We start from the raw sequence: 9,861 nt of genomic DNA on the forward strand, positions 1-9,861 counted from the left end.
GTCCGTGTTTGCTCTGTTAATATTTTGCATTGTTTAAAGGACTCTTATGAGGATTATTCGTTATCTCCATATATTTCATTTCATTTGTCGCAAAAAATAATCGCCGCGGATTGATTTCAAACTGACGAATCGCGAATAAAAGATGACGAATAATAGTTTGTTTACAGTAATCAAAAGTAAAATATCTTCCCAACTACAATTTGCCTTGGTGTGTTTTATCGTCTTTATCTACCCCTTTGTCTTTAATAAATGCACATTTAAAATTTATATTAAAATAATCTTTAAGTGCCCGTGTTTCAAATGGAAATAAATAGCCAAAACCTTCGCATAATATCATGGAATTTTATTATTCTAGGCAACGGGTTTAGGTACTTAATTAAGAAACAGAAAAAAGATAAATCTTGGGGAAATCGGCCCTCCATTCTTTACTCACAGACAGGTTGTCATTGACAGGGAATCCGATATCAAGCCATCAGACATCTTAACAGACGTCATCAAGATAAACAAATACTGACATGCTAATCTAAACTCCTTTATCCACACATGTACAATTTGTTTATCATTGATGTTTATTTTAATAGTGGATCACTGTTTCTCCGTGTCGAAGTCAAAGACATTAAACACGTTTACCAAGTTCGTTAAGATTAAATGAAATGTATACAGTAGTGTCCTTAAATGTCTTGGTACTCGGACTCCGTGTTGTGTATTGCCTACACTGTACTCCTAATGACACTTGTAGCTTCTTTCCTTGGGAAGCTTGGGATTCCTGGATCCGCCCATTTAAGTCGAATAGTCAGTTGCGGATCCGCTATATGTGCTGCCCTCCCTCTGTAATACCCAAAACTCCACTCAACTGCTTAACTAACTGTAGCTTAACTATACCTTGGAAGCAAACAAGACCGTGTTCAGCTTGCCCAAACGGTAATTTTCTGTATTTTTTTCTTTCTTTTGTCTGACGTTAGTTCAAAATATATATATATAAACGCTGTATTTGGTTGATATTGACTTGAAAAAAAATGAATCAATGTTTTGAATGTGATTTATTTTAGGAATAATTTGCATCGCCTGTATTTTGTATCTTAAAAAGAAAATGATCATTTATTTGTGTAAACGTTTGATTAAAAAATAGTGATTATTAAATACGCCGACTGAATAAAAAATTATATTATTATGTAAAAAATTTAAATCTGTCAAGTTTTGAGAATTTAAGCCTTTGAAAAGTAAGTAGGTCATCCAATTTTTTTCTATGTTTATCTACCGCGGATGTATTTGTCTTGCGGTTATAAAATTAAAATCAGTAAATGCAGTAGATGCAAATCTTTCAAACGCAAATGTCTTTATAAACAGAATCTTCTTTTAAGAAGTGAGGTAAACTTTTCTATTTAAGTATTCATGATGTTAAATTTGGTCACCATTAGGACAGAATTCTTCAAAGTTGATGATAAATTCTAGATTTGCATTTTTTTCAGTTTTGTGTTTTTCATTTTGGAGGCCAATTGTCAAATTTATCTCAGTCATTCCATTGTAAAGTACAAACTTTATAATACCGGCTTGAAAATGGAGCTTTGAAAAGCCCTAGGATTCTGAATACCATTTTTAAAGAATAAAAACCCTGTTGAGTCCATCTTATCTTATATAAGATACAAAGGTTAATTTAAAGAAGTCAATGAGTGAAGTGCCAAAGAAGTTAAAAGAGTTGTTACCTCACTGATCAATTTTTGAGTCTGGGGGATACAGGAATGCGTTGTGCAATCGTTAGATAAAAGATGCACTCTGAAATTCCATCATCTTTATCTCGATTTATTGGAATTAGCATTTTAAGAGTTTTATCATAAGATGTCAATGAAAATGTAAATACCATATAAAAATATAAATACTTAATATAATAGAGCATAATTAATACCCCAATTTCCTGTATGATTTAGAATGGATTCATAAATACCTAATATATAAATGTACATACTCATAAAATAGAGCACATCTTATACCCAAAATTCCTTTATCATTCATACTAAGAATGTAAATCATGCTGAGAGATCACTTTTTAATAAAGAAGAAAAAATTAAATGCCCCTGTTACCTTCCGTGTAAAGACCCCACCATAAGAGGGCTTATCTTTGAGTTACAAATGGGCCTTTTTCATGTCATCCGATTATAAATCCTGGATAAAAGTTCCAAAGAATCTCCTTGTGAATATCATTTATCAAGTTAATTACTTAACGATAAAGATGACAGTTATAATGAATTCTTCTGAAATATACATGAGAAAACATGCAACAAAGGTCTTGATTGAATTATGATTATCAAAAATGATAGCATACCATGAAAATAAATTTCAGTATATATGCATTTAACATATCCTTATCACGTCTCTATGGGGTTAGTTTAGACATTGATTTGATAGGCATAGCGAGTTCTAAGTGTGATTCATTTTTTAAAATGCGACAAGCTATTCACAAACAAGTTGAGCTAATAACGATATCAACATCCTCGTTTGGAGTCATCAATGCAAAAAATGCTACTGTTAACAAGATAGCTGACATCCTTCATTTGTCACTGTTCCCTTTCTTTTTTCATCAATGTGTTTGTCACTAAGTTGCCCTGTTTTGGAAATCGTCTGTTTGTACATCGTACTCTTGCCTATCGAATCAACTGAAAGAATAAACCCCGTATTCAGATAATAAAGGCATATTGCTTGATATTCAAGAAAAATTGAGGACAGAAAACTAAAGAAATTTTATGAAGTTAAAGAAACAAGTATAGGCATGGTAAATGTTGGATATTATCAAAATATTTAAAACTGATGATTTTATGAGTTTCATTGTTGGAAGGGATTACCAATTATGGTCTAGAATTAAATACGAGTTTCTCCAATTGCAATAAAAAGGAGCTTAACAAACAATGACATGTGATACATGGTTTGTCTTCCAGGAGCGATACATGCGTATCCTTTAATCCATTTTGACTTTTTTTCCTTTCTTTTGATTCACTGAAGTCAGAATGATTGGATGAGTTTCATTCTCTTCATGGATATTCAAAAAAAAAATCTTATCTAATTGTTTAAAAAATTGATGGCTAAAAATATATAGGTATTTTTATTAAGATTTTGACAAGAATGTGTAATATTTCCAGGCGATGAAATTAAATACAGCAAAGAAAATGGTAAAATGAGGGAAATATAAGACCAAACTAACAAAATAACGATCAGATCAGTCAATAAAATGTACAAACGATACAAATCTATGAACAGTGCTCAGAACTTATTCCCGATAATTCCAGATCTAGAGGTAGGAACAGGTGCCGAGGAGAATTAAGCATCACCTGTCGATTGGTCAGAGACGGAACACTTTGGTGTTAAATTCCCTACAAAAACAAAGGCCAAACAACTCATATGAAACACGTACAGGTAAGCATATATCCGACCCACAGATAGACTGTAATTGTTAACAATGTTAAAATATCGATTACTGGTATTTATTGCACGAATTGTCTATTTTAAACATGCTTTTGAAATCCCTGTTACATTATTTTATCTGTTAATAGTTTGATCAAAGAATGACCCTTAAGTTTCAAATAAATTAGGAAACTCAAACAGCATATGCAGGTGATGGCGAAACATGACTGCAACTAAGTGTACTGGAATAAGTACAATAATTGAATTAAAAACTGATATACTCAACCCCCAATACCCAAAGTTGTACATATATTAATCGCAGTTTAATTTGGTGATCAATACAGTTTGTAGCTTTTCTTTTCACATGTTGTTCGTGGTCTGTCCACCAAGAACCAACAGGCAAATTTTTACCGATGTTTGTACACAGCATTATCCGGTGGAAGGTAAAATCAACTATTTTAACTGAAGTGTCCAGCCCCCTATCAAGGGGGATAATTCGAAAAAGACAAAGATAGACCCGGGGTCATTAAAAAATCCTCCTCTCAAGAACCAATGAACCAGAAATGCTGAAACTTCAATAGAAGCATCCATAGGTAAAGATTCGTACTTGATCCCACCTCTGCTGTTTTAGAGATCAGTGTTGCTTGCTCCTGATTAGTATATTGCTTGAATTTACTTTTGAGCTTGAATGATTATTTTCATCATGAATCCCTCCCATGAAAGTAGGGTGAAACCACAATGAGTAATCAAACAGCAGGGCCAAAGTAACTCAGAAAATACACTATATTGTATGTGCATGATCGTCAATATCTCTAACCTATGACAGGCCATTAGGGTAATGTATGTACCTCATATTTTAATATCGACAATACATAACACGCTGAAAAAACTCTCGATTGTATACGTATTTGTTGCAAGATAAAATCTGCTGAGTTACTATTTAGCTTCGCAGGATTTTATGATGTATCCTATCAATTTATTTTCGATAATATGGAACCTCAAAGCAGAAGTGCCGAGCTACATGCAAGTTTTTTGTTCTGTAATTAAATATTTACAAGACACAGGTTGTGTTTCGATAAAATTGGCAGGTATCTTCCGAGCAAGCCATGAGTATCTCGCTTCTAATTTTCTTGTTTGTAATACATCTTAAGTTTGAGATGACATTGCAGTGTACCAACTGTACCTATCTCAGCTGGCGCAATTGGGAGAGCTGTAGTGTCTCAGGTCCTTGTGGAAATTCCATAAGAAAACGAGTTCGAGCACTCTGTTGTCCTCAAAGTACCCAAGGCAACATGTCTATAGAGCAATGTATGAATATATGTAAAACGTGGACAACAGTGTGCACCATGGAAGGATAAATATATGCATAAATAAGCAAATTATGAGATTTTATGCCATGTATTGTAATCGCATGGATTATAACGTCAAATGTGTCCTTAAATTTGAATTTATTGATACACCATCATAAACAGTAGAACCAATACATGCTGTAAAGGTATGCCATCATTCAACTGAAAGAAAATCTCATATCGGCGGTCTACTGTGACAGCGTCTTTTGCTATTACATGTTTTATATTTTGTACTTCCCAGGGACTCGATCAAAAAAAACTTCGCTAAGAAAACTCGTATTTCATTTGTATACTTAAGATATGGTGTTATTTTTATAATCTTTTTTCTTATATGGTCATTTCAAGTCTCTAAAGGTGTCATTACAACATCGAAATAAAACTGAACTGTTCTCCGGTCGTAACGTCATAACTTCCGTGTGTTGTGTTCTATAAACAAAAATTAAGCATGCCTTAAAATTTTTACAAAGCGCAAAAATTGTGGAATTGAATTAGGATAATTTTAATCCAAATCTTATGTATTTAAAACTTTAATTTTGAATTCAAACTTGTGTATTCTTTAATAAAACCTTGGAATGACCGTGCGCCGTAGGACAATACCTCGTGCACATTCAAGCATAATAAAATCTTTATTTTTGCCTATATTTTATCAAAAAAATTATCATGCACTTAAATATGATAAATATACATTTACTGAAATTTTCAGCTAAGTGCGCCCATTACTTTTCGAGAAAAACGCTTTGTCCACGATTTTACGGGACAACCCTCGTATGTAACGTAACAGCACCATGGAAGGCATTCCTAAATAGTAATCCCCAAATGTGTCCATGTAAGGAACCATCTCTAGATACATGCTGTAAAGGTATGTTACAAAATATCATAAATGTTTTATTTTTGTTTGACCATATTCTATGGAACCATTTCAATAGCTGCCTTTGTGTTCTGTAAACCACTAAACGAAGCGAAATGTCGATGATGATGTAAATTTGGCAAATTAAAAGAAAGTAAGTAGATCAAAAATATACCCGGTAAGTCTGAGACCAAAGTTGATGTCGATTCCGACATGTTCGTACAATTAGATAACTTGAAGAAGACTGCCTGCTTGGTCGATTTTGGTAGTATCATCACGATAAGAATCGACATCGACCCAGAGCCTTAAATTGGAGTAAAACAGTTATACACTGTTATCATTGTAAGGTTTTGTCTCATGGTGAGGGAAAGAATTTTAAAGGAAGGTTTATAAGGGTTTAAAAAATGATTAAAAATCGTTGATATCGTATACTGTACGTAAGCCAACTTTTATTTGCATGCGAGAAATTTTCGCGAGGTTCGTCATCGAGAATATTTTTCGCCTTGAACCGGTCCTTAAAGTCTCTGTATCTATTAACAACAGTTTTAGAAACAAACTTAATCGAGAAAATTGATGGTCGCAGACTACTTTACGCCCGGTAAACCGCGAAATAAAGTCGTCGCAAATAAAATTTGGTTAACAGTATTGTTTAATTGACCGTGTTTACATTACTTAATGAATACATGAATATCGAACAGTATCTGAAGCTCAAAAGTCCATTTATACTATACAAATCAGGAGCAGAGCAAACACGGATCTCTTAAACATCAAAAGTAGGATCAGGTGCCTTGGTGTAGTTGCGTAACAAAATTTAGTCAAAGTTCGGTTACGAACTGTAATGAGCCTTCATGGGTTTTATCAAATGACAATGGCTGCTGTTTTAAGGTCAAGATCTAGTAAATGAAAGGTGCCTACAGATTTATCAAATTTGAGAAATAAATAAATTCCTTTATTGATGCTTTACAACTTTAGCTTGGACAAATAAGGTGTTTCAGGGTATAATTTGTAGGTACACAAGATTAAAAACTGTATTTTTTAAACTGTCATTTTCAATGAAAAATTAAGAAAACCAGTCATGAATATGGGAGTTTTTTTCATATTCGACAGAGGAAATGTCTCCAGATTGCCTACAGTCTCTCAGAAAACGGTAATTAGTATGTTCGTGGCCTCTTCTTTAAATCAATATCAAATTTAATATAGATTTCCAGTTTATTTTTTATATGATTTCAAATTGAATGTCATGAAAATACCCTTTTTTCTACATAATTCTGCTAAAGCCGTAAAGTACTGGAAAAGGAAAGTTGAATTTGATTATCACCTCATAATGGATCTAGCACCAAAAAATTAGTATAAAGTTATTTACTAGATCTTGACCTTAAGGAATGTTGAGAATCGAAGTTATATCGGATGATAACTCTTTATTGGTTTCTCCTCGTGAGTTTTATTTCTAAAAAGTGATTCACCATGAACAACATTGGATGTAGTCATTATTTTGAGAGTTTTCATTAAAACAATATTGCGTTACTTAAGTACATCTGCCTAAATTTTATTATAATGTCCAAAAGAAGAGTAGTTCAAGCAATAAATTATGTAAATGTACGAAATACCTTATATTAGTTTCATTCGCCAATCTGTAATCCTTGTTGCACCCGGAGGCATATAGGGCAAAGGCTTGGAATGTCCATTCTCTTTTTTTACTATTTTTATCAGTTAAGATTCAGGTCTTTGTGTTCTAGAGTTTTGTTTTCCTTTTCCTCCTATTCCTTACTTTGGTCCATCTTAATGCCTCTCTGTTTTCGTTCTTAAGAAATGGTCTAGACATTGCAGTCTGTATTTTTCATTAATGTCCTTACACATGTATCTGGTGTTTACTTTATTTCATACAAATTTGTTATACCCCCCGCTTGAAAAGCGGGAGGGTATATAGTAATCGGTATTTCCGTCCGTCCGTCTGTTACGCTTTGGGGTACCCATCTCTTATCCGCAACTCCTCTCATACCACTGAATGAAATTTGATGAAACTTTCACAGAATCTTTATTACATACTGCCATTGTGCACCTCCTATTTTACTTTTTGATCCGACACATATTTTGGGTTTCCCGGCCACAGGAAAACATGGACTTTTTCACCAGTTAAAACCATATGGGAGGCGGGGGGTATCATTTAGTGAGCTCATCGCTCACAGTACCTCTAGTTTTATTACCTTTGTTTGACAGATACCCTCAAGATCTATCTGAGGTACGTATTTCGGAAAGTTTAAAGTGATGGAAGTTTAACGCATTTCATTGCGATTTCCTTTGAAAAGACCTGTGATAATTTCATAAATTTTTGTTGCATATGCTTTGAATTATTGAAATTAACTTTGAAAACATATGTAGAGCGTGATCTTGCGTTTCGAACCACTGAGAGATATAAACTCCGTTTGCAGGTGATGAAGATATATTGCTGCATAAGTAAGGGAAGTTGACGATTGAAAAGTTAGTTATCAAGTTAATCAAAATGCTTGGATGTTAGATTAACTTTTTAAAATATAAAACAGATGTGTCAGACTCTATGGTATATTTTATCAAAAACTAACCGTGTATCGACATGATAATGAAAATAACCATTGTTAATTGACATCGATATATCTAAATGACGAGTTGAAGGCCATAGCAAGTGTTCATTTCACGTATAAGATTTTATATATTTTATATTCTAGAGCTTTTTGAACTTAGAATTGAAATCTTTAAACTTGAATATCAGTATTGTTTACTTCAATCTAATTTAAAGAGGCTGGGTGGTCGTGGCCATTTTTAGACTATTTTGATCTCCTTTAGAAGAAGAGCTCAATATAAAGATATAATAAAATGATCAAATTTTAGAACTAAAATTTATTATTTTTTTCTTTGCCAAATGATACATGTAGTTGACAGCTCAAGATATCATATCTAAAAAAAAATAAGTTATATCTGGGGGTTAATAAAAAAAATTATCTGTTGATCCCCTAGCCTCCTTAAATCGGACTTTCTTAGATACGCGCCATACACAATCTAAGAAGTTTGATTTTAATTAGATTATGTTTACTTTCATATAAAATAGCTGGAAATACATGTATTTTTTCCTTACATACGTCATTTTGAAATGATATGTATTAAATATTAATTTATTCTTGCTGTAATGTGATAATTAATTGATTAGATATAAAATTTGATAAATAAAATGACCTAAGTTCTGAATGCAATTAAATTTATATCGAACAATCCACTAAAAAGATATATCAAACTAAAAATTTGTTTATTTATTATTCATTCACCCGCAACCTTATCAAATCTAAAAAATGTTTCATTTGTGGGGTTGTTTTTTTTATTTATTTTTACATAATATATTATATTATATATACTCTCATAAGCGTGGCGTCCCGCCCCGCCCTAAATGACGTTTTCCTACTTTTCTGCCGACAAGCATCACAGAATTTGGAGAACAAAGCAACATAATCACAAACACACTTATATAAAGTGAGAATGAAAATGATACAATATAGTCACATTCAGACACATTTTTCGATTACCCATTCTTTTTATTATTGTTTTTATTAGTTATATACTGTAAACCATTTTTTATTCGCGTGAGTGAAATATACGCGAGTTCCGCGACCTACTTCAACCCGTGAATATAAATCACCGCGAACCAATCATTTTGTTTACTATTTGTAAACAATGTTTCCTCAGTCGCGAAAATTAACCGTTGCATATTGATTTTAAATTGACAAATCGCAAATAAAGTATTAAGCGAATAATAGTTGCTATACAGTATCGTACAAACCATTAACTGCTAAAAACAATCATTAACATTTTACTTTTTTTTCTTTTTTTTTCAAATTCATTCTTCAAACGTAAAACTTATTCTATAAACCTTCTCCTGCTTTTCTCACAGTACACTAGATTGAACACTCTCACAAATGCTCAGTATTGCAACATGCCAAATTTAGAAAACAACTGTATTAGAAATCTATGGTGGCAGAAGCACCAAACCAGTAAAGATCTGTATTTGTACTCCATGTAATTTCAAATTTAAATTCTAATCTACCCATCACGTCAATAAAGATACCCGTTATTTGCAAAATAGTTTCTTTGCATCCCAATTAATGTCCGAATTCTTCACTAACAATTGTCACACTGTATCCATTATCAATCAATAAGAAGACAAATCGACTGTTCAATCTTCTTTCAAGATTGCGGATTTAAATGACCAACACTTCCTCTTATATTCACAGAAACACAAACAATGAG

Source organism: Saccostrea cucullata, unplaced genomic scaffold, assembly GCF_032062105.1.
Source record: "Saccostrea cucullata isolate Sc308-1 unplaced genomic scaffold, CSIRO_AGI_Scuc_v1 ctg1443, whole genome shotgun sequence".
In the NCBI taxonomy this organism is placed as follows: domain Eukaryota; kingdom Metazoa; phylum Mollusca; class Bivalvia; order Ostreida; family Ostreidae; genus Saccostrea; species Saccostrea cuccullata.